The 26,845-nt window shown below is 44.5% G+C and overlaps 1 protein-coding gene and 2 long non-coding RNA genes across 4 annotated transcripts in view; 1 reads left to right on the top strand and 2 right to left on the bottom strand.

The window, feature by feature from the left end:
• Positions 1-26,845, bottom strand: part of LOC140103517 (uncharacterized) — a 66,458-nt gene that overhangs the window by 10,756 nt on the left and 28,857 nt on the right. The window contains exon 4 of one of the 2 annotated variants that reach the window (XR_011850122.1): positions 8,589-8,774. This is a non-coding gene — a long non-coding RNA (uncharacterized lncRNA). The remainder of the gene's footprint in view (positions 1-8,588; positions 8,775-26,845) is intronic. The other variant, XR_011850121.1, reaches the window with a different exon arrangement.
• Positions 3,028-4,654, bottom strand: LOC140103518 (uncharacterized). Its single transcript, XR_011850123.1, has 2 exons — positions 4,612-4,654; positions 3,028-3,381 (listed from the first exon to the last, which is right to left on the bottom strand). It is a non-coding gene; the product is annotated as an uncharacterized lncRNA (long non-coding RNA).
• Positions 15,677-26,845, top strand: part of LOC140103515 (uncharacterized) — a 45,555-nt gene continuing 34,386 nt past the window's right edge. The window contains exon 1 of the mRNA XM_072126615.1: positions 15,677-15,700. The gene's annotated coding sequence lies outside the window, so the exon portion shown is untranslated. The remainder of the gene's footprint in view (positions 15,701-26,845) is intronic.

Below are 26,845 nucleotides of genomic sequence, written 5' to 3'. Positions count from 1 at the left end.
TCTAGAAAACAGTGAGGAATTGATACAGAAAGTATCTTGGAAAATATTATAACTTTTCCTTATACAAACCACATCAATTATTTGCTGAAAGTGGACAACCCCTTTAATTAGTCAGATGAAAAAAAGGAATAAATCCAGAGAAGTGCGTGGTCTCTGCTCCACGGGAAGAGAATTTCTAACAAAGTTCCTCAGCTGGCACCCGGGCACAAGGCCATACAGAAAGCTTGTACTGCTAACTGTTCATATTTTTAGCCCTCTCTTCAATGTGCCAGTAATGAGTGTTATAATAAGGACTGTGAGCCCAAAGAACATCGCTCTTCACAATACAATATAGAATTTTCTCAAAAGTACATTCATTATTGTGCCTCGCGTGCTGAAACAAATACTGCAGGGATTTTACAATCTGTTGTGAATGTAATATACAGGCGGTCCCCTACTTAAGAACACCCGACTTACAGACGACCACTAGTTACAAACGGACTTCTAGATATTGGTAATTTACTGTACTTTAGCCCTAGGCTACTATAAACAGCTATAACAGTTATCACAGGCGTCTGTAATGAAGCTTTACTGTTAATCCTGGTTCTTATGACAATCCAACATTTTTAAAATCCAATTGACACAGAGACCAAAAAATTCTGTCTGGGGTTACAATTATAAACTATACAGATCTGACTTACATACAAATTCAACTTAAGAACAAACCTACAGAACCTATCCTGTATGTAACTCGGGGACTGCCTGTATACAGATGCAATGTATGGAGGAGACTGTATAGACTCCACGTCATGTCAAGAAGAAGATATCATCTAATATGTTATAGTGTTTTTTAAGAAATCCTGGAAACCTTCCTTGGAACAGCAGTAACCAAAAAAATGAGTACTTACCCTCCTCCATTTCCCACATCTAGTGTTGCAGCTTTCTCAGCAGTTCTGACTCGGCGGGAGGACTTTTGCTTAAGTCTTGGCTGTGCTTGGCAGGTTTAAAAATTTTTAATGGTTACTCTCAGAACATTCAGAAAAGTAAATCATTATCTATCTATTAAATTATTTCTTTGGCCATTCTAGAAATTTGATGAACTCTAAAAGCAAAACCACATCTGGGGCTTGTTTTTTTTTGCCGGTCGAGTCATATTTTTCAGTGTCATCTTATTTTGAGAGTAAGGATTATGAGGAAGTCAGTTACCCGGACAAATACCTTGGGCACTGTGGAAGACATTTCGGATTGGTGCAGCTGGATCCTAACTCCATGGGGGCTGTACGTGCACAGTATGGCTTGGAACAACTACTGTTGCTGCCCTAGTCCTTAATGCACAGTCTCTTAGCTTATACGATTTCCATCCAATCTAAATATATATAATTTTGTGTTAATGGGAATTTTTTTGGTTTCACTGGAAAACCTTTGTGCACTGATGGGTACAGAAATAAAATGTACTTGTATGTTCTGTCCCCTGTTCGAGAGGCATGGCTCTTGGACTCATGATTGGACTGCAAGTTTGGCCAAAAGAAAGTCCAGGGTGACCAATGTGGCCAATTGTACCCCCTTTCCTTGGGATGTGGGATGAATATAAGATGGCTAGATGTCTTATACATAGCACCCCTACTGCTCAGCTGACTCTGGGGGCCTGAGGAACCACACTCAACATAGAGTACGGAGCATGGCTCTATTCTATGTATAGTGGCCAGCTCTGGGAATTGCCATTCAGTTCCCACTCAAGTGGGTGACATCCGAGTTGCAGTAGTTCGGCCATCGTTCGGGCTCCATTCTCTGCGCTAATATTTTAACTGGAGGCAGATGAGATTCATGCCAAATTGATATTGTCAAACTGGAATAACGCTTCAAAAGGTAAGAATGGAATTAAACAGCGGAGAACAGTATGTGAAATTGTTTGGTCTTCATGTTCATAAGATATGCATAGGAAAAGCGTCATTGGAGATTGCATTAATATCTTGGAAAATAACCATAAGATCTTACACAGCGGTGAGCACCGGTATATGTCAGCAAGGTGTTAACCGGTGCCCCAGGCAGAATCATTGTGACTCCCATCGCAGGTGTGAAAATTAAAATGTGCACACCCAGTCCTGCAGAATCTTATTACAATGTTCTATTTCACCTGGGATTGTTTTTGACAAAGTGCCCGAAAATTAACCCATTGACAATGTAACCTAATGCAGCTTTCAGAACACTGTGATTTTCCGTCCTTACATCATAGCGTTTCTAGATTATTATATATAATTCTTTTGTTTATGTACAATTATACATTTCATTACAAGTGTGGCAATGCCAAAGACATAATGTACCTTTTCTTTCCTCCATATTTACCCTATTATATGATGATTGTAAACCATTTGATTTTTTTTTTTAAATTTCCTCTGTGTTTATATAACTGAAATACTTACGTAATACAAAGCAGTATTGCCTTTCAGTGCTTCACTGATAGGCCCTCTAGTACACCTAACAAAAGCAAAATTACAATAGTATCAGGGGCGTAACTAAAGTGGTAGCCACCATAGCAGCTGCTTTGGGGCCCACAGTGTCAGGGGGCTCTGTCATCTGACTTGACACACTAACGAGTGGAGGGTGGGCACCATGTAATGTATATATGCTGCATCTGTGATGTGTATATGCTGTATGTGTATACCATGCATGGTGTGTGTTTATACAATCTATGGGGGATATTTATCATGTGCCGGCGTATGATACACTGGGCCCTGCCTGCACATGTGAAAAGTCGCTGGCTGCGGCGAGTGCGCAGGCACAGGCATAGTAACGCCCCGTGATGGTCCACTCCCGGCCGGCTGCACCCTCCCTTCACTCCCCAACTCACATGTATCAGTAAACAATATGTATAGTTTTCAAGTGGGAAGGGGAGCCCCATTCAGAAGACAGCTATTGGGCCCTGCCTCTCCTCGTTGCACCCCTATCAGCACCTTTCTTTGGAGACAGACTGCAGTTTTCAAGTGCCTTCAACCGAATCCTCTGTTCCCTTTTGTTCCTCTCAGAGATGAATGGAGGGTACTAGAGAGGTACAAGTTAACTCTTTATTTTACAGACTTTCTTTCAACTTATTACCCAACTCTATGCATTCATAAAATCACGGCTGACACGATGTAGAAGAAGCAAAAGTCTATCAGGGCGGCACGGTGGCTGAGTGAGTAGCACATCTGCCTTGCCGCACTGGGGTCCTGGGTTCGAATCCCACCCAGGTCAACATCTGCAAAGAGTTTGTATGTTCTCTCCGTGTTTGCGTGGGTTTCCTCCGGGTACTCCGGTTTCCTCCCACACTTCAAAAAACATACTGTTAGGTTGTTTAGATTGTGAGCCCCATGGGGACAGGGACCAATCTGTCATGCTTGTGCAGCGCTGCGTAATCTGTGTGCGCTATATAAATAAAGAATTATTATTATTATTATTATCACAGTTCCTTGGCTGTAAAAAAAAATGTTGGCTTCTGCAACAGTCTTTAGAGTTTTTAAATGATCTTATGTTTGGTTCATATAAACAGTAATAGAACAAAACGTGATGCAAAGAAACTATAACAAAACTAAATATATTAAAAGGAAACAGCACCAAAACCAATCTTACTACATAGATAGGTTACTAGAGCCAATATTATTACATAGAAACAGAACCAGAACCAAGCTAACTAGACAGTAGCCAACTGACAGTGCCCCCCTCAGTTACAAATACAAACTTACCTCCACAGTGGCCAAATTGCTGTGTGCCCCAAAGGAGCCAAGTCACAATGCCCCCACAGTAGCTAGGTCCCAAAGGCCCACAATTGCCAAATCACAGTGCCCCCAAGAGTAGCCAAGTCACTCTGCTAGCACAGTAACCAAGTCACAGTACCCTCCGCCTAAGCCAAGTCACAGTACCCTCCACAGCAGCCAAGTCACTGTGTCTTCACAGTAGCCAAGTCACAGTCTCCCTACAGTAGCCAATTCATAGTGCCCCCCACAATTATCAAGGCACAGTATCCTCCACAGTAGCCAAGTCACAGTATCCACGCAGTAGCTTATTCATAGTGCCCACACAGTAGACAAATCAGCATCGCTCACAGTGCCCTCTTGTTAATTATAATCACTTCTCTCCCCAGTAATAACGGTTTCCCCATAGTTTTAGAGAAACAGAATTAACAAGTACCGTATTTTTTGGCCTATAAGGCGCAACAAAAATCCTTTAATTTTCTCAGAAATCATAGGTGCGCCTTATAGGCCAGTGCGCCTTATATATGAACTTATACAGAAATGTACAACAGACAAGATGTACTGTACATTTACCAGTGTTTAATAGCTCCATCCCCAGAAATGTCCTGCACCTTCCCACACAGTATACAGGGTCCCTAGCTCCTGAAGTGCTAACTAACATTGTGCCGATCCTGCCCTCCCCTAGCAGGGAGAGCCCGGAGCTGCCATAGTGCCCACCACGAGGCAATCATCATCATCAGTAAGCAATCCCCCATACCTGACAGCCCTGTAACAGGGGAAACAGAAGGGGCCACAGGGAACCCCACAGAAATAACACCCTGGCTGAGGAGGGAAGGAGAAGGGGCAGATGGAGACCGCTTAACCCCTGCTGCATCACCCTGCATTAACCCCCAGCAGCCCATACCTCGGAGATCGGAGCTCTCTGACACGCTGAAGACAAGTTTCCCGGGAAGTGTAGCTGGCTTGAACTGTGCACAGGTCTGCCACCTGCTGGTCATTTTTAGGTACTGCATTTGATCCTGCGCCTTATACTCCAGTGCCCCTTATATATGAACCTCGATGTCTTAGCAGGCATTTATTAGAGGTGCGCCTTACAGTCCAGTGCGCCTTATAGGCCGAAAAATACGGTACTTACCTGACCTTAGACTTCACGACTTCTACCCTCCAGAGATGCAAAGTTAGTAACGTGTGATGACATCAGCAAGTGGCTGTGAGATGGAGACTATGAGGTGGGATCCGAACCGAGGACAATCCCACCCCTGTGGCTTTATACAGTTGTGGCCTAGCTTCTTATGAGTTATACAATCCGTTCTTCATATACCCACACAACTATTTTAAAGCATTGCAGTCACATTTGTTGCTTTACAGTACAGCACACATCATGCACAAAAGAAATCAAGTTTAATATGACATAAAAAAGATGCACAAAGTTAAAGAAATACATACTGTACATAAAACAAGTATGTAGGTCTGTGGCATATATGAGTATGTAAATTACAAACATGGGCGGGACGGAAAAAAATAGTTTGTAAAGTTTGTAAACGGCTACATGTGAATAAACCCTTACAGTAGTAATAGGACTCATATAATATGAAAAACACTGTTTAAAGAGTGGACTGTCACAGAAGACTAAAATCTTACAACTGCTCCATATCAGTGTTTCACTTGTTCTTCTTTCTTGCTGTTTGTATTCAGAGTCAGAAAGGCAAAAATTAAGTCCAAATTGTAAAAATGTGTGGAGAAACAGTCAGGCAGGTGTATGTATAATAAAGATGGGGCCTATAGCAAAAACTGTGGTCCCCACTAGTCTGAACATCACAGGCTGAAATGCACAGCATCACAAATCTAAAGCCCAAGGGTGGCCATTCAGAGTATTATAGCTTCCAACCTCCCGTATTTGGCGGGATAGTCCCTTTCTTATTACAGCTGTCCTGCCATCCTGGGCACTTGGGAGATTTTCCAGTGATTTTCCGCTTTGTCCTAACTGTTTGTCCCTCTTTCTCTAGCCCAGAAGTTGGGAGGTATGGAGTACATTTATTATGCTGTTAGCTGCTTTTTTTCCCTAGTCTTCCATGTGCTATTACACCATCATGAATGTGGAGAGTAATTTCAGACACTTTCTACGCTGCGTCAAATTCTTAAGCCCTTGCAACACATTCTAAAATCGCTGCCTAAAAAATCACACCATCCATGGCCCTAAAAAACGGACCTTGCGAGACAAATAATAAATGTGCCCCTATGTCTCGATAGTGGTGACTACATGAGATTTGTCAAAGTTGTAACTTATAATTTTGTAATTCAGGTTATTTTGTAAATGAGAACACCAAAGCTCTAACCAAATGCAGGAGATTTTCTACCTTATTGCTGTTCAGCTACAGAAGCCCCTTGTTTTCCCCCACTCGAAACAATAACAACTGGCAGGGGTCACAGATTTTAATATTCAGGACATGCTTCACGTCGAAAACAAAAAGGAGCACAAGCAGCAAAAGCTGTGATGTGGGGACGGTGTAAACATACAATGTGCCACCAAAACATCCCTGCATCTATCACCAGGACATTCTCCACTAAACCTGTCTTCTCATATTCTGACATTTTTATGGTTCTGTCAGTAAGATTTTATGGGTTCATCGATTTATCTAGTAATGAGATGAGTACAACCTTCATGTCAGGACGTGTACACAGCTCTACATACAACAACAATTCTCAGAGTTACTGATGTGCCAATCTTGTCGATGATGGCTGAAATCTACACAATGAAAGGGGTCGTGTGGATGGGGTTAAAATCCTCGGGTGCTATGCGAATACGTTGATGTGACAAGGCTTACCGGTTGCAGGGGTGGACCCACTGGGCTGCAAGCCCAGCGCAAAACCTAAGAGTGTGTTCACACGCTGCGTCTTGCATCCTGAGACCGCTCTGATTGCAGATGATTGCATTTAGACCTGTGGCTTGTCTGTGTATAGTGCAGGGGGTGCCCGATTCATGATGTCTGGCGCCCGTTCTTCATGAATCTGGTGCTCCCTGCACTGCCCCGACAGAGTGCACCAACTTTTTTTGTGGTCTATCTTTAACATGGGGCGTGCAATACACTTCTGTCAGACTTGCATGTTAAATCTGGTGCACGGTCCGACTGAGCACGGGAAGGCCCCCTAATTTGTGTTGCATGGTGTCTAGTACAGCTGCGCCACAAAATGGTGCGACACGATAGTGGTGCGGACACTTCTTATATACCGTATATACCGGCGTATAAGACGACTTTTGAAGACTGAAAAATCTTCAGTCTGGTCTGGGGTTGTCTTATACGCTGGTAATGTTTCTTCTCACCTTTCCCGCGATCCACCGAAGCTCCGCTGCTACACTCCGGCCGGTGACAGCTCCGTGGGTGCCGGCTTTGCAGAGAATATGACGTCGGCACGCGGCTGACGTCATATTCTGTGAGCCGCCAGCGCTCAATGAGCTGTCACCGCCGGCCGGAGTGTAGCAGCGGAGCTTCGGTGGATCGCGCGAAAGGTGAGAAGCTGTTGTAATACAACGTGGCCGCCTGGCCGTTACCTTGGACCCCTCAACGCTGCTCCCGCGGCCTCCAAGCACACTCTCCGGTCCCGCGGCCTCCCGGCTCGCTCTCTGGTCCCGTGGCCTCCCGGCTCGCTCTCTGGTCCCGCAGCCGCCCGGTAGGCTTCCTGGTCCCACGGCTGCCCGGTAGGCTTCCTGGTCCCGCGGCCTCCGGCTCTCCACACTGCTCCCAAGGCCACTCACCAAGTTGCTGTCCACCCACCCCACTGCAAGATATGTAAGTCCTTATATATGTATGTATGTATAGTTAATGAATGTATGCTATATGTGTGTATTTGCTTACAGTATGCGCTGTATGTATGGAAAAGGGGTAGTCTTATACGGCGAATATATCTTAAACTCTATATTTTAAACAGGAAAGTAGGGGGGTCGTCTTATACACCAGGTCGTCTTATACGCCGGAATATACGGTACTTATGTAAGCAGTTCACAGACTAGAAAGAATGTGCAAAGTCCGACAGAAAACTGGCCCCTATGTGTTTTGCATTGTTTACCAGTACAGCATGTGTTAGAATATTTCTAAAAACATGTGGACTATTCGCCAGACCGTGCAGAGATAGTTAGATTGGACAGTCTGCACAAGATTCATATAAGATTCTGATGGGACTCTTTAGACATTGTGAGACTTTTTTGGAACTTTCGAAAAAAAAAAAGTAGACCATAAGAACATTTATTAAAGGGTTATCCAAGGGTATAAAAAAAATCCATTGGTGGCCGGGATTGGGTCGGTTAAAATAAATAAACATGTACTTACCTCCCGGCCTCCAGCGCTGCGATCTCTCTGGTCCATGCCGCATGTAAACAAACAGGGGCACTGAAGCCACGCTGTGCTCAGCTTCCGGTCGGCCGAGGTGGCCAGTCACACCCATCTGTCCCGCATGATACAGTGATGGGAATAGGGACAAGTGGGTGTGGGACCGAAAATGGTCTGACCTAAATCATTCATAAAGATGTAATAGAACTCCGAAGACCAGTTTTTTGTTGCTCTAATTGTGCGCCACAAAATTGCTCAAAAAAAGGTCAGGAAACTAGAAACACAGGAAAACTGTTCGGATGTCCAAGCTGAACCGAATTATGTGCCCAAAAACAAATAAAAAGAGTGCAACAGGTATAGCAAGGAGAAGAAAATCAGACAAAAAACGGTGGAAACACAATAATAGGTGAATAGGTGCCCCCCATTTAGTGAATTGATACGTATAATCAAAAACAATAGCAAACAGTAAAAACACATAAATTCATCTTGATAATAAAAGGACATGTTTTCCAAGACATAAAAGAAGGTAGAAAAACATCTTGTACTTTCTCCTTACTTGAAAGCAGAATTTGTCAGCACCCAGTCAAGGTGGAGAAAGTTCTGCCCTCTACTGCAGCCAGTGCCAGGAAACACGATGTGCCTTATCCTAGTGCAAACACTGCGCACACAATGCATCGGGTCACCTTTCTCCTTACAGGTGTAGAATGGAAAGAACTGGTTTGCAAGGCCGCACTGCCATCTGCTTGATACAAGAAAAAATTGATATTATGACTAGAGATCAAAGAAGTTCTCAAAAATTAGATTTAGCTGATTTGTCAAATTTTCCAAAAAAACTACGATTTAAACCAAATAAATTTGCTTCGAAATGCGCTTAAAGTGCTATTTTAATGCATTGTCTGGACACCTGTATCCAGAGAATAACGGAGACGTGTAATCTAGAACGCACATTGAAAGACGTAAATGCCAGATACAGATAAATCAGAATATGGCGCAACTGTTTGGTTTTTTTTTGCCCATTCCACCACATTTGGAATTTTATTTCCAGGTTACTAGTACATGGCACAGAATATGAAATGGTTCCAATAGAAAATAGCATTTTTTTCTTGCATATAACAAGGCAACATATAGCTTTGTAAAAGAGACGGAGACGCAAAAAACCCCAAAACACTTGAAGGGGTTAAATAAAGATAACAGTGGGGTTCATTTACTTACTCAGCCGCTGGAGTTCACCGAAAGTGCATTGACCAACGATGATGCACCGTTGCGGCTATTCACTAAGATCGTGCGCCCGATATCCTGCATGTGTCGCTTCCCCGCTCAGGCCCACCGGACTTCACCCTCTTTAAGTGGTGCATGTAAGTGCTTGGGCTTGAGACACAATTTGAAAGTTAAAGGGGTATTCCGGGAATATGAACGTCTGACACAAAAACCCATGATGATATAAATAAATGAGTACAACAATACTCAATGTCATTAGTCACAAAACGGAGCTTAAATAGTTTGATTTTATGATTTTCAAAATTTATTGCCTCTCTAAAGTAGGTGGAGTTATCACTAAGATGGCCGCCACTGGGAACTACAAGTTCCATGATCCTTTAGTTCTCAGTAACTCCTCCTCCCTCTTATGCTCTGCTCCCAGTGATGATGTAACAGGTTTTCTTGCTCTGTTACCATAGTAATGATGTGTAACTGCCATCACCAAAACACTAACCATACTGGATGCACTGCAACCAACCGACTACAGCCAAACATAGTGGTGATCACATGACCTGCCCAGGCAGGTACAGGACATGTGATGTGGACATGTGACCAGCGGCCATCTTCTGTCCCCTGTCTTCTGCGCAATGGACCGCGCAGAGAAAATTAACGGACTGATTAAAGGGCCAGTAGAATTTTAATTCTTCATTACAGTCTATGTCAGCAGCATTTTCTGCTAAGGGGAGCAAAATTTTAAATAACTAATTACACATTAGCTTATATTTTGAGTACCCATTTGTATATGAATTATGCTTATTCCTGGAATACCCCTTTAAATCCTCAGTCCGAATCAGTTGGATCGTCTGACGGCACGCCCCCTAATTTGTGTCGCATGGAAGCAGCGCAGCTGTGCCAAAAATCACTCTTTGTGCCAAAATCCCGATGCAGACACTTGCTAAATACCTGTCCAAGCTGTGCAATCCCCGATAACGGCGCACTCTCCGACAAAAGTGCGCTCCGCGGCCCTTAGTAAATGAGCCCCATTATGCCATATTATTCTTCACAAATATGGTGCCCCCTGCATTGCTCTAACAGCATGCACCACTTTTTTTTTGGTGCACCTATAAAATTTCTGTAGACCTTTGCATGTTATATCTGGCGCACGGTCCGACTGAGCACCGAAACGCCCCTTTCAGTACAGACATTTGTGTTACGTGAAGAATATTGCAGCCCCGACACAAAAGGGTCACGTGCGACACACTTTAGGAAAAAAAACTGTTCAGCTTGGTTATCTAACTTAAGGGAGTGATCCCAGGGGGAATAAATTAAGGCTCATTTAGTTATCATCTCTAATTGGGTTGTGAAATAGAGTTTGAACTTGGACTGCCCAAATAGTTGGCTACGACTGCTCATTTTAATGGCCATTAATTACCCCGTGCGCGTCTATTGACAGCATCTTCTCATTCCAAACAGTAGTCGATCTCTTCCACATAGAGCCTGGGAAATTTGTCACAGAAAAGGAAGATAATTCAATGTGTGTGAATTTATTATGTCTCAGCAAATCCGCTCTGTCTTAAATCCTCTGATCCCAACAATAACACAGAACAAGTTGTCCTATATAGTCTGTCATCCGGCAACCCGAACACCGTGTTCTGCCGCTGAACTCAATAACACGGGGGTCAAGACATCTTAAATGCATTAAAGGGAGTAAATAAACTTACATCGACTCTTATTATTCCTACTGAGTCATGGTGGATTTATTTGCAGTGAAGTAATGTTTATGGGTAAGTCATCTCATCCAAAATCTTTAGAAAACTGGTAGGTAATGCTGACATAGCGGTGGTGACTGTTGGTCTAAGACAAGGGTGTGGTCAATAACAGGACCTGAAAATTAGAAGTGGTCCCCAAAATCTTCTGCTACTACAAATGATGCAAAATAGATTTTAAAAAACCAAACATGATAAACCAGGGGCACTTACTCATAGATCCAGGCACAGTGGCTGTTGGTTACCTTCTTATTTTTGTTATCCATGGCCTCTTTCCTTCTAAAATCAACTTTTACAATTATGCTAATGAGCCTGATGCAGCATATGCAGCTGCAGCAACAGGGGCTCTGGTAATGCCCTCCAGAGCCCCTGGTGCTGTAGCTGCATAGGCTGCAACACTTCCTTCTATCTGCTGTAATCTTACAAAGTGGTAGGAGGGAAGTCCTCCTGCACAGTCTAACAGCCTGTGAAGCTACAGCACTGAATCCCCCCTCCATTAGAATCATTTTAAAAGTTGATTTTAAAAGGAAGGAGGCCATGGATAACAAATATAAGATGAGTAAGTGTCCCTGGTTTATCATGATTTTGATGGTAGAGTTCTCTTAAGCCATTGTGCATCATTTGTAATGACAGTTTCTTTATATGTAGCATAACACTACCCTGAATCTATACTTATTAGTCTCTCTGTTGTCAAATGGGAGGTCCTGGACTGCAGCAGAAAACCTGTCTCCTCTTATCTGACAGTAAAGATCTGAAATGATGACAATGATTACTCAGGGGGTTAGAGAGAAACTTCTAACTTTACCCGGATGATTGGAACAATATCCTTCAAAGGATGTACAGAGATGAGATTGGTGAAGGAGATGGGGAAGGGGTAATAGAGAAGACAATCATGTAAAAAGTTAAAAAACTTCAATATGAAAATGTAAGTGATTTATAAAACAATTCCATACACAAAAATGACTCTTTTTAAATGATTTATTCTGGTAATTTGTACAATGTCTGGTGACTACCAAAGCAGCCTCCTCCCCCCAAACATCTTGGGGCAATTTACTTAACCGGTCTTGTCGCGATCCCCGCTGCGCATTGTCGACGATCATGGACTCCGGCCCAATTCACTAAGATCGTGTGCCCGATATCCTGCATGTGTCGCTTCCCCGCTCAGGTCCGCTGGAGTTCATCTTCTTCTTCCTGGTGCATATAAGTGCATTGTCTTGCAACACAATTTAAATGTTAAATCCAGCGCTCAGTCCGAATCCGTTCTGCCCCCCAATTTCTGTCGCATAAAAACCCCTTCTAAATCCCTGTCCCGGCAGCGCGATCCCCAGAAAGTCGGAAAACCCAACGGAAATAGTAAATAAGCCCCCTTGTGTTCTCTTATATTTCTTAGAATTTAGTTTATACAAAGAGGAATTCAACAATACAAAGAGCAACAAAACCTGTTATTATTACATGTATCTTGTATAGATCCTGCTATTACTTTGAGAAGGTAATGCTAGTTTTTGGATGAAAAGTCTTCTTTTACAGATGTGAATAAGAAAAACTGAATATTAAGCAGGTGACTTTCTCTATGAATCTTAAATTTGGACATTGTTGCATATTCAGTGCCCCCTTTAATGGTGCACTGCAAAATTATTGCCAGCACCATCGTCTGCATAATAAAATAAAATAATAAATACATATACTCACCTTTCCCTGTTCCTCTGCAGCAGCTCCTCTCTTCTCTTCTGCTGCTGTATGTATCATTACATGATGTCATGACCTGCCGGCTCTGCTACACAGCAGAAGCAGAGGCACAGTGATAGTGCAGGTAGCTGCTGGCCCTCTCTGCTATCACTATAATCGGCTCTGTCGGCTTCCAGAAGTCCTGGCACATACCTCCTGCTGGACAGGACAGCCAAAACTGGGGCTGTCCCGGGGGATCTGGGATGGTTTGAAGGTATGAGTATGTCCTCTGTATACATTTGTTAAATGTATTTTGTTCATTTGTTCATCTTGTATGAATGCATTTTATTGGGCCACTGATATAGAACAAAATGCACCCAAACGAGGAGGAGAATCACATCTCATTCTTATTGGCACAAACTAGGGTCAAAATGTAGCCACAAAAACCTTATGCAGAAGAAAGGAACAAAGACTTGGCGCATGTGAGGTGCAAGAGTGATATCCACTCCTGCCCTTTTTATAGGGTAAACAGTCACTTACTAAATGTTTTTGTATTTTAAAACACAATTCCTGTAGAGTTAGTGATGCACAACCCAAATATGGGTTAGGGCCACGACCAATGAATGAATAATGGAGAGCCAAAAATGACCATTAGGGTCCATATTGCTGCCAGGTATGACTGATTCTACTGCACCTCAAAGCATCAAACACCGCAGTGCAGACAATATACATCACCAAGGCACCAATAACCTAAAGTATAGTACTAATTACCTGAAACACCAAAGTGCAGCACAAAATGTTAGTATATTAGTGGAGGACTCAATACCTTCCTAGCACCTATCCAAATTCCAAAGTGCCCTACAAAATAACTCCACAGAGACATCAAATAAAACATTGATGTGGCATATGTAGTGGCATTACCCTCTCTTTAAGATAAGATAAGATAATCCTTTATTAATCCCACAGTGGGGAAATTCACAGCGTTACAGCAGCAGAGAGGGTACAGAGAGTGAAGTACAAACTATGACAACTATGGGGATAAAAAGGCAAAAAAGAGACAAGCAATGATCGGCAGTTTGGTATTCAGTCTGTGGGTGGGACTTGCAGGGACTGGTTAGGTGGGGGGCGCAGGTTACTTCTGTTTGGGCCTTGTTTGTTGAACAGCCTGATGGCAGCGGGGAGGAATGACTTACGATAACGCTCCCTCTCACACTTGGGGTGAAGCAGTCGGTCACTGAAGGTGCTCCCCAATGTCACCACAGTCTCATGCAAGGGATGGGAGCTATTCTCCAGAATAGACTTCAACTTACACAGTGTCCTCCTCTCAGCTACCCCCCAGGACAGAACTGGCTTTCCTAATCAGTTTGTCCAGTCTGCTCCTCTCCCTAGCTGAGATGCTGCTACCCCAACAGACTACACCAAAGAAGATGGCTGGTGCCACTACAGAGTTGAAGAAGGTCTTAAGAAGAGCCCCCCGCACTCCGAATGCCCTCAGCCTCCTCAGCAGGTGTAGCCTGCTCTGACTCCTCCTGTGAAGTGCATTTATGTTCTCTGCCCACTCCAGTTTATTGTTGAGGACACCCAAGTACTTATAGGACTTCACTGCCTCAATGTCCGTCCCATGGATAACCACCGGTTGAGAAGGAGGACTGTGCTTACGAAAGTCCATCACCATCTCCTTGGTCTTCCCAGCATTAATCCTAAGGTGGTTTCGCTGGCACCAGTCCACAAATTTCCGTATCAGTTCTTTGTACTCCCTGTCGTTCTCACCTGTAATGCGGCCGACTATTGCAGAGTCATCAGAGAACTTCTGGAGGTAGCAGCTACATGAATTGTACCTGAAGTCTGCTGTGTACAATGTGAAGAGGAAGGGAGCCAGAACTGTACCTTGAGGTGCACCTGTACTACTCATCACAGTATACGACACACAATCCTGGGCTCTCACATATTGAGGTCGGTTTGTGAGGTAGTCTAGGATCCAACTAGAGAGATGGTGGTCCACTCCAGCCAGATCCAGTTTATCCCTTAGTAGCCCTGGCTGTATGGTATTGAAAGCACTGGAGAAATCAAAGAACATTATTCTCACAGTGTTCCCAGGTTTCTCCAAGTGAGAAAGAGTTCGGTGTAGTAGGTGGATGATGGCGTCATCTACACCAATGCCTGGCCGATAAGCAAACTGGAGGGCGTCCATAGATGAGCTCACTACAGGGCGGAGATGTGCGAGAACCAACCTCTCGAAGACCTTTACGCCCCCACACACTAAGGCTACATTCACACGGCCGTATGGGGGGGAATGTATATACAGCCGCCATATATACATCCCCTATAGATGTCAATGGGCTCACAGCGCCATACGGCTGAGGTACGGTGCAGCAAATGCGCAGCGCCGTACCGTTCAGTAGCCGGGAGAAAGATAAGAGATGTCCTAACTCTCCCTGTAATACGACGTGTCTTAGTGTCCACAATTGGGAAAATCGCCCCCTACATGGTCACATAGAAAACATTTATACTTACCTTTGTTCTGAGCTCCCGGCCCCTGCATGTTGCGGCTGGTAAAGCCAGCATAATACACTCATGCTTCACTGAGAAAGTGCGTAGGTACACTTGCCACAATGTGGGAGGAGACGCCAACACAGGATCTGGATGTGCCTCATCAGACTCACATCTACAGTAGGTAAGTACAAATATTTTTTTTTCCATTGAAGTCATCCAAAAGTAATATAAAGGTCGATTTGGCACCCTAAACCATATAGTCCTGTAGTTGGTTTAGGGTTCCTAAATAACCTGATAGGTCCTCTTTAACGAGAACCTGTTGGGGCCATTCAGAGCACTTAGCCACCTGCAGGTGCTTACAGACCGGTGGTTTAGTGCCCCAAGTCGCCCTCTATGAGGTTCCTACATAGGAACCATAAAAATAAATTTTATACTTACCTTCTCTCCCAAGCTCCATGCGCCATTGCTCTGCTGAGAATGAAGACGAAGTAGTACACCCCAGCTTATCCCGGCTCCACACCGCAGGCATCATTGGACTTACATTGAGGTAAGTATAAATATTAGTTTTTTTACATGGGGGCCATGAAGAGACCTGATACAGACTGATTTGGGACTCCTGGGTTTAAGGTCCCAACTGGACAGGACAGGTCCTCTATAAGCACAGGAAACCCCTGTGAGATCTTTTAGGATTATTATGCATAGCAGCAGAATGACGGATGTAGACAAGTAATTGCAAAATCCCTGCACTGAACGACATGAGTCAGCGATTTCCAGAGCTCGCAGTCCGCCCTTATACAAGACATATGAGCCAGAAGACTAAACCAAGCAGAAGTAATTGTCACCCTAGCAGATTCCATACATATTCCGCGTATGAGGTGCCGCAGGGCACAAGGAGGCAGGGAAGGGGTGTCTGCCGTCCTTGCAGCGGCTGTGTGTACAGCAAGTATTTCACTTTGTGATAATGGCAGGAAAAATCGGGTGAAAGGTCCCGTTGTCCTCCCCGATAAAGGTGCAGAACAGAGCAAAGCAGCAGCAGGGTGTCAGATCCCTACAAAAACAAGTCTCAGATGTTGAGTAACTAGTCAGAACCAGTCAGATCTGCCCCAACCCAAACTACCCCCCCCCCTTTTCCCAGAATCACACGGGATATTCCCTCTGTTATCCGCGCTCTCCTTATAGCTCCTGCTGATTGATGCCGCTCTCCCTCCTCCTTCCCCCATCGTCTATTATAGAAGCTTCATTCAATGAGGAATCCTCCATGTATTCAGCATAGTCCCTTCCCTGAGCAGTGTTGTAGCCTCGTACATCTACCCTGCCTGGTACATGTCCTCACCCTGGTACATCTACCCTGCCTGGCACATCTACCCTGCCTGGTACATTTACCCCGCCTGCTACATATACCCCGCCTGCTACATATACCCTGCCTGGTACATTTACCCCGCCTGCTACATATACCCTGCCTGGTACATTTACCCCGCCTGCTACATATACCCTGCCTGATACATCTACCCAGCCGTGCACATCTACCCAGCCTGGTACATCTACCCTGCCTGGCACATCTACCCAGCCTGGCACATCTACCCTGCCTGGCACATCTACCCTGCCTGCTACATATACCCTGCCTGGCACATCTACCCTGCCTGCTACATATACCCTGCCTGGCACATCTGCCCTGCCTGGTACATCTACCCAGCCTGGTACATCTTCTCTGCCCGTTACATTTACCCAGCCTGGTACATCTACCCTGCCTGGTACATCTACCCTGCCTGGCACATCTACCCTGCCTGGCACATCTACCCTGCCTGGCACATCTGCCCTGCCTGGTACATCTACCCAGCCGTGCACATCTACCCAGCCTGGTACATCTTCTCTGCCCGTTACATTTACCCAGCCTGGTACATCTACCCTGCCTGGCACTTCTTCCCTGAATGGTACATTTACCCTGCTGCCTGGTACATCTACCCTGCCTGGCACTTCAACCAGCCTGGCACATCTACCCTGCCTGGTACATCTACCCTGCCTGGTACATTTACTCTGCCTGGCACATCTACCCTGACAGGTACATCTACCCTGCCTGGTACATCTACCCAGCCGTGCACATCTATCCTGCCTGGCACATCTACCCTGCCTGGCACATTTACCCTGCCTGGCACATCTACCCTGCCTGGTACATCTTTTCTGCCCAGTACATTTACCCAGCCTGGCACATCAGCCCTGCCTGGCACATCAGCCCTGCCTGGCACAGCTACCCTGCCTGGCACAGCTACCCTGCCTGGCACAGCTACACTGCCTGGCACAGCTACCCTGCCTGGTAAATCTACCCTGCCTGGTACATCTACCCTGCCTGCTACATCTACCCTGCCTGCTACATCTACCCTGCCTGGCACATCTACCCTGCCTGCTACATCTACCCTGCCTGGTACAGCTACCCTGCCTGGAAAATCTCCCCAGCCTGGTACATCAACCCTGCCTGCTGCATCTACCCTGCCTTGTACAGCTAACCCTGCCTGGCACATCAACCCAGCCTGGTGCATCTATCCTGCCTGCTACATCTACCCTGCCTGGCACATCTACCAGCATATGTATTAACCCTGTACTGTGACATCAGTTCATGTATTATGCTTATACTGTGACATCACTGTGTATATTATCTCTGTACTGTGACATCATTGTGTGTATTATCCTGTACTGTGACATCACTGTGTGTATTATTCCTGTACTGTGACATCACTGTGTGTATTATCCCTGTACTGTGACATCACTGTGTGTATTATCCCTGTACTGTGACATCACTGTGTGTATTATCCCTGTACTGTGACATCACTGTGTCTATTATTCCTGTACTGTGATATCACTGTGTGTAGCATCCCTGTACTGTGACATCACTGTGTGTATTATCCCTGTACTGTGACATCACTGTGTATTATCCCTGTACTGTGACATCACTGTGTGTATTATCACTGTAATGTGACATCATTGTGTGTATTATCCCTGTACTGTGACATCACTGTGTGTATTATCTCTGTACTGTGACATCGCTGTGTGTGTATTATAACTGTACTGTGACATCACTGTGTGTATTATCTCTGTACTGTGACATCACTGTGTGTACAATCCCTGTACTGTGACATCACTGTGTGTATTATCCCTGTACTGTGACATCACTGTGTGTATTATCACCGTGTGTATTTACCCTGTACTGTGACATCACTGTGTATTATCCCTGTACTGTGACATCACTGTGTGTATTATCCCTGTACTGTGACATCACTGTGTATATTATCCCTGTACTGTGACATCACTGTGTGTATTATCTCTGTACTGTGACATCGCTGTGTGTATTATCCCTGTACTGTGACATCACTGTGTGTATTATCCCTGTACTGTGACATCACTGTGTGTATTATCACCGTGTGTATTTACCCTGTACTGTGACATCACTGTGTATTATCCCTGTACTGTGACATCACTGTGTGTATTATCCCTGTACTGTGACATCACTGTGTATATTATCCCTGTACTGTGACATCACTGTGTGTATTATCCCTGTACTGTGACATCACTGTGTGTATTATCCCTGTACTGTGACATCACTGTGTGTATTATCACCGTGTGTATTTACCCTGTACTGTGACATCACTGTGTATTATCCCTGTACTGTGACATCACTGTGTGTATTATCCCTGTACTGTGACATCACTGTGTATATTATCCCTGTACTGTGACATCACTGTGTGTATTATCTCTGTACTGTGACATCGCTGTGTGTATTATCCCTGTACTGTGACATCACTGTGTGTATTATCCCTGTACTGTGACATCACTGTGTGTGTATTATCTCTACTGTTACATCACTAATTTGGTCCTTCAACAAAAATGGAGATAATTTTCAATACCAGAGCGGCTATTTCTGTAAAGAACACTGGGACAGTTCTTTAGGCTGTAACTTCTCATTTTAGCTACTATCCAAAAAAGAGCATCTCACTATCTCATCTCATCAGCGTCTCAGGCATCAGATTTTTTTTACTCTTTTGATGTGATTTGTAACACTAAGTAGATTGAGTATTCTAGCCTGAAGCATTTATCTGCTGGATAAGTGATAAGTGACAGATGGGTTATGGATTGGGGCGTGCGTCTTGCATAGAGCGATAGGCGACATGCTTGACCGTTATGTTCCACTCCTCCTAGCAGCAGCAATAGTAACATACAAAAGGATCTCAGCCCAGCACATAACAACCGACTATGGAAATGGGTGAAAGGTTGGGAGCCGCACATAGGATCTCCATAGTCTGTGTGTAGGGTGCACAGTGTTAGATGGTGGGCGCTGGTGATGGGGCAGCGCTGGGATAGTTATATACTTGAGGTCTACTACTTGAAGTTCTTAAGGAAGTTTACAAGAGTAAAGTGCAATGTGGAAGTTCTGAAATGATACGTCCGGAAATTAATTAAATCCCTTATGGGATTTTGGACTCGTTGCTCATTCTTAGTACATTGTATGGGAAGTGGATTGGCTACTCCTATTATACATTTCATGACACAGTACAGGCAGTCCCCGGGTTACGTACAAGATAGGATCTGGAGGTTTGTTCTTAAGTTGAATTTGTATGTAATTGGGAACTGTATATTTTAGAATTGTAGCTCCAGACAAAAATATTTTGGCCCCAGTGACATTTGGAGTTTAAACATTTTTTGCTGTAATGGCACCAAGGATTATCCATAAAGCTTCATTACAGACACCTTACAGCTGATTATTGCAGTCTGGGGCTATAGTAAAGCATTCAGAAAGCTTCACCAGAGGTCAGAGGGGTCCGTCTGTAACTATGGGTTGTCTGTAAGTCGGGTGTCCTTAAGTAGGGGACCGCCTGTACTACTACTCTAAGGGGGATGCCACGCATGGCGTTTTAAAACCGTTTTTGGTCCGTTTTAAAGCAATCCGGTAAAAAACACATCCGTTTATTAAAACAAATTTCCTCCATAGGAAATTGCGGCGCACGGCCGCACACTCAGGAAAAGATAGAGCCTGTTCTATCTTTTCCTGGTGTGCGGATCAGTGCCACACATATGTGGCACCATACCACCGCTGGGCGACCATTGCCGTCTATGGGGACGTATATGCGGTATAAATAAGCCCTTACTTCTATCCTGTATATATGAGCAAATACATATCCCCTGATATCCTCTGTGTGTCGCTTCCCCGCTCAGGCCCGACAGAGTTCACCTTCTTCTTCGAGGTGCATGTAATTGCTTGATCTTGGGACACAATTTGAATGTTAAATCCTGCGCTCAGTTCGAATCAGTCGGATCGTCCGGCATCGTCGCATGAAAGCCATCACAATCCCCTTTTAAATACCTGTCACAGCCGCGACGCTAGCAGAATGTGTGAATGCGCCCTTAGTAAATAAGCCCCATGATGGCGGTCTAACCTGCTCCTCGATTATCCAAATAACACCACGCCACGGGGTTCAATTGCAAAATGCAAAATAGGACCTATTGAAAATTAGAACCAAAGGACAATGATTCAGAAATATATACAATAAACAATCACCTTATTCATAAAATTATAAAACAGCAGGTATGCAGCACATTCGCACTGGTTATCCATATCTATTTTATGAAATGATGTCAGTTTTGTCTGTTTTTAGCAATGAGTAATAAATAAGGTTGTCCATCCTGGAATGATTAGTGGTGCCTGATTATATATGACTTCTTAGTGTACAATGTTTTTGGTTTTTTTTCTCTTTTCTTTTTTATACATTTTATTTAACCCTTTCAGGACCTGGCCCTTTTTTGTTTTTTCATTTTCATTTTTTACTCCCCATGATCAAAAATCCATAACTTTTTTATTTTTCCATGTACAGAGCTGTGTGACGGCTTATTTTCTGCGTAACAAATTGCACTTCATAGAGATGGTATTGAATATTCCATGCCGTGTACTAGGAAGCGGGAAAAAAATTCCAAATGCAGTGAAATTGGTAAAAAAAATGCATTTGTGCTTTCTTCTTGTGGGCTTGGATCTTACGGATTTCACTGTGAGCCCCAAATGACATGTCTACTTTATTCTTTGGGTCTGTGCGATTACGGGGATACCAAATTTGTATAGGTTTTATAATGTTTTCATACATTTAAAAAAATTAAAACCTCCTGTACAAAAATTTTTTGGGGGATTTTGCCATCTTCTGGCGCTAATAACTTTTTTATACTTTGGTGTACGGAGCTGTGGGTGGTGTCGTTTTTTGCGGATTTTGATGACGTTTACAATGTTATCAATTTTAGGACTGTTCAACCTTGTGATCACTTTTTATAGAATTTTTTAATTTTTTTAAATGACAAAAAAAGTGCCATTTTCGACTTTGGGCGCGATTCTCCGTTACGGGATTAAACGCAGTGAAAAACCGTTATCATATTTTTGATAGATCGGGCATTTTCAGACGCGGCGATACTTAATGTGTTTATTTTTACTGTTTATTTATATTTATATCAGTTCTAGGGAAAGGGGGGTGATTTGAGTTTTTAGGGTTTTTTATTATAATTTTTTTTTTTTTAACTTTTTTTTATTTTTATTTTTAGTACTTTTCAGACTCCCTAGGGTACTTTAACCCTAGGGTGTCTGCACGATCCTATCATATACTGCCATACTACAGTATGGCAGTATATGGGGATTTTACTACTCAGACATTACAATGTGCTGATAGCACATTGTAATGCATGGGTTAACCCGAAGTAGCCTCGGGTCTTCGTGAGACCCGAGGTTACCATGGCGACGGATCGCCGCTCCCCGATGACGTCACGGGGAGCGGCGATCCTCGAAAAGATGGCGGCGCCCACGCGCCGCCATCCTTTTGAAGCCGCCGGCAGCAGGTGTTACCGGTAAGCCTTTGCTGCAATATGCAGCAAAGACTTACCGGCTATGGAGAGGGCTCAGCGCGTGAGCCCTCTCCATGCACCCGCGGCCGACCCGTGACGTGCTATTACGTCACGGGTCTTGAACGGGTTAAAGAAAAAGAAAGCATTACAGTTCAGAGAAACAACATTGACAATCATAAACATGCCATATTTAAAGGGAACCTACCACCACGATTCTACCTATAAAGGTAGATTGGGTGGTAGGTGGATCAATGGGATGTGAGGATAGCCCTTTTAAGGGCTAATCCTCACGTCCCCGCACTTTTTTAGTAACTTTTATGAGCCTTGTATGCAAATTTTGTTATGCGGCTACTGGGGCGTGGAGTAGCCGGAGCTGAGGTTACATGGCGCGGCTACTCCACGCCCCGGTAGCCTCTTTTCCCCTCCTTCTCACCATCTTCGGCGCGCAGCTCCTCGTAGCTGCGCGCCCTCGTCCGACAAATCTGCCGTCTGCACATGCGCAGAACAGCAGGCCCGCGCCTTTGCAGCCCCGGCTTTGGAGCAGTGACCGCGCAGGCCTGCTGTTCTGCGCATGCGCAGACGGCAGATTCGCCGGACGAGGGCGCGCAGACATCTCGTCTGGCAGGTGAACACTTATTTTCCTTTACAAGCAGTTAGTATTCATGTTGCCGTGGTAGATCTGTTGGAAGTTGAACGTTGATGGTCAGTCCACCTGCTATGTTAAGTTTTCACTGCTTTGGTGTCATAGAAGATCATCAAATCAAGTAAATTTAAATCATTATATAACATGTAACAAATAAAAACATAACCAAGAACAACCTGTGTCAGTCGGGAGTCTAATAGACTAATTATGTACTTAGGGGTGGTGTGCTGTCTGCTTCTTAGCCGAATGTTTTGTTAGGCGAGATAATTCTAATATCTTTGGTGCCAAACCGAATTTAGGGAATCGTTGTCGTTGTTCCCTAGGGTACAGAGAAGGGGCTGTTAATCCAGCTCTGCCATGTGTCTAAATATAAGTTATGTTTGTTAGTTTGAAGTGATATTATTCTCTCAAATGTGTTTGTAGTGTGTATGGTGTCAAGAACTTCCTTGAAGGGAGGGGCGGCCGACTCCTTCCAGTGCCTGACAATGACTAATGCCATCAACAAGTGTGCCACTACTACTCTCTGGGACATGGGGATGGACTCAATACCAATAAGTAAGAGAGACAGTTGAGGAGTGATACGATTGCTTTTTTGCATAATTTTCCCTATGGTATTTCTAGTGGATTCCCATAAAGGGCCTAATACTGGGCAACCCCAGAATACATGTAGCGTGGTAATGTTTTGACCAATAGACCCCCGGTCTTTAGAGCACACTGTCAGTGGGTACAAGCAGGAAATTGGGTGCCGTCTTATTTGTTCTAAAAACTCTGTACATTATGCACAGCTCCTCTTGCTCTTAAACATGTTCCTTGCAGATATATAATTTTATACAATCTGCTCCGCTCATCTTGCTGTATAGCATGCTGACTACAGATAGGAGACTAGGAACGATCTTATCAGCTACTTTTGCTCTATAAAATGCTGCCAACAGATAGACTACTGTGTTCAGTTTGCTGAGCTTTGTTTTATTGCATGATGCCTGAATATAGGACACTGTAGAATCTGCTTAGATCCTCCCTAAAACACACTGCCTATGTACAATCTCATCCTGCTCTATATCATGCTGCCTGCAGATTGGACACTATGGGGCTCATTTAATAAGGGCTCCGCGGTCGCACTTTCGTCGGGTTTCCCGACTTTTTTAGTTTTGGGCCGAATTCCGCCGGGATTTTGGCGCACGCAATTGGATTTCGTGTAATCGCTCCAGCTTTCACGCTACAGAAATGTGGGGAGGGGCGTGGCTGTCGGAAAACCCGGCGGATTAGGAAAAACCGCGGAATTTAAAAAAGGAAATGTGTCATAAAATCAAGCACTTACATGCACCGGGGAGAAGATGGTGAACTCCGGCAAACCTTGGCGCAGCAGTGACACCTGCAGGAAGTCGGACGCACGAGCTTGCTGAATCGCTGGAAGACCCGAATCCTCGTCGGAGAACGCGCCGCTGGATCGTGACAGGACCGGGTAAGTAAATGAGCCCCTATGTACACTTACATCTTGCTCTATATCATACTGCCGGGGGGGATTGGACACTATAGGACAAATTTACTTACCCGGTCCATTCGCGATCCTGAGGCGCGTTGTCCGACGTTGATTTGGGTTCTGCTGGGATTCACGAAGGTCGTGCGCCCGATGTCCACTGGGTGTCGCTGCAGCGCTGAAGTCTGCCGGAGTTCACTTTCTTCGTCCCGGTGTATGTGTGCGCTATTCTTGCGACACATGTTTTTTTCCGGGTTTTTGCGACGGCCAGGGCCCCCAATGTCTGTCGCGTGAAAGCCGGCGGTGATGTGCCACAATCCGATCGCGTGTGCCAAAATCCTGGGGCAATTCGGTGCAAATGGGAACTATTCGTGAAACCCAATGAAAATGAGTGACTCGGACCCTTAGTAAATGAGCCCCAATGTACACTAACATCTTGCTCTATATCTATGGGGCAGATTTATCAAGCTGTCTGAAAGTCAGAATATTTCTAGTTGCCCATGGCAACCAATCACATCTCCCCTTTAAAATATTCATGAGCACTGGTAAAATGAAAGCTGAGCTGTGATTGGTTGCCATGGGCAACTAGAAATATTCTGACTTTCAGACTGCTTGATAAATCTGCCCCTGTGTACACTTTCATCCTGCTCTATATTATGCTGCATGCAGTTTGAACACTATGTACACTTTCATCCTGCTCTATATCATGCTGCCTGCAGAGTGTGCTGGCAGTGACTACATCTAGAAATCGTTACAATACAGGACAACGTTCTCTATGAAAATATGCAAGTAAGCGGCACAAAATTTCCATGTGAATCTTTTTCAGGAGGCCTAAAGCTTCCAATAAAAAAACAGATAAGACAAGTGTGAATTGGAGCTTATTTTGCCCCTTTATCAGGTGTGCCTGCCATGTGCTGCTGGGAAGGAGTTAACAAGTGACCCAGTTCTTATAACCTCACTTTGTTTAAAGAACAGGGAGAGAAAACATGTTTTGCTGGGAACTTGATCTTCTTGTGTGCAGGATTGGGGCGGCTCGGTGTTACGGGGCAGACTGTGTGTATATGGGACTATAGTAAGGGGGGGGGGGCGAGGCTTTCCAGCCATGGGGCAGGGGGGTGTTTTGTGGTATAAGGAACACAGCTGGGAAAGTTTACACTCCGCTCAGCTCATACTGTTCCTAGAAATGTCTGTACTTAGAAAGTTTCACAAGAATCTGGATCAAGTAGCAGAGAAGAGAAGAGGAGAAGTTCATGGTCACAGTCCGGGAGTTTTTGTCTGAAACTTTTTAACATGATGTTACCAACTAATCCAGCGAATTCCTGGTGTACATGATGCTAAGGATTAGGGCGCGTTCACACGTTCCGCTAGCGTCGCGTTCATAACGCGACGCTAGCGCACAGGGGGCGGAGTTTGGGGCGATCGCATATGCGTTTCCAGAGAAACGCATGCGATTGGGTTATTAATCGCATGCGTTTCCCGGGAAACGCATATGCGATCGGCCCGAGCCCCGCCCACTGTGCGCTAGCGTCGCGTTATGAACGCGACGATAGCGGAACGTGTGAACGCGCCCTCAAAGTGACTCTTTCTTATTGGTCAGCTGTGCTCACGAGTCTGTAATCCCTCAGGCTGACACCTTACGTGTTTGGCGTATGGATCTGTGTAAGGTGTCATTTTTTGCAAGCCGTGATGCTACTTATATTGATATTATTTGTGGGACTGTACGACTTTTTGTTCGCTTTTTATTTCAATTTTTCAATTTTCAAAATGACAAAAAAGGGGCAACTAGAACATTGTAACATAAATGACAAGAACTTGGGTCTTATAAGGCTGTCATCTTGTTCGTAACGACATGAGTCGGCTCACTTAGCCCTGCCCCTAATTGGCTCACCATGCCCCCTTTAACCCAATACAATCAGGATAAAAGTGGAGTGGTGTGGGGTAACAGACTGGCCTGTGGCTCCTTATTATATATTTAATAGGGAGCCATTCAGGAGCCAGAAGAGCCGGATCTTCTTAGTGAGCGGAGCCTAATGAGCCAGTCCCATCACTACTGTCATGGCGATGGATCATTGCTTCTTGATCGGCATTTAACATCCCGTGTTGACGCTGGGTGTTTTTTGCTATATGTAGCAAACACCTGTTCTGTATGGAGGGGACTCAGCCTGTGACTCCTTACCCTGTGCTGACCTACTATTATGTTGGTTTGTGGCAAAGGGTTAATAGACATTATAGCGCCGAGTCTGGTACAGTTGGAATTTTCTCTCTAGCCCCAGCTGTTCCCAAATAATCAGTCTAATTTTTTTAGACTCTTTACTGTCAGATTGGGGGAGCCAGGTGGTCTGCTCCGGAAAAGGACCAGCATTCTGACAATAAATAGCCTAATTTGCATAGTTTTCTTATTTGATATGCTGATTTGACTGAGATGGGTGGTCCTAGGGTATAACAGACAGCCTGGCTCCACCCATCTGACAGTAGAGCCCTGCTAATAATTACACTACATACTACATATGTTAAAAAGAAAATTCCAACTTTGATAGAATCAGTGGAATAGCACATAATAAAGAGTTGAATTTTTTTCCCCCACAAATTCAACTTATTGCCTGCTTGTCTGGAAACCCACAAGAATAAAGGTCCCAAGTCCAATTGTTATGAACCCCCAACAGCCAATTGTTATGAACCCCCAACTTTTGAACCACAAGAGATAGACA

The sequence above is a fragment of the Engystomops pustulosus genome, chromosome 10, assembly GCF_040894005.1.
Source record: "Engystomops pustulosus chromosome 10, aEngPut4.maternal, whole genome shotgun sequence".
Lineage (NCBI taxonomy): Eukaryota > Metazoa > Chordata > Amphibia > Anura > Leptodactylidae > Engystomops > Engystomops pustulosus.
Note: the sequence above shows the minus strand (reverse complement) of the source record. Positions and strands in the feature narration are given on the sequence as shown.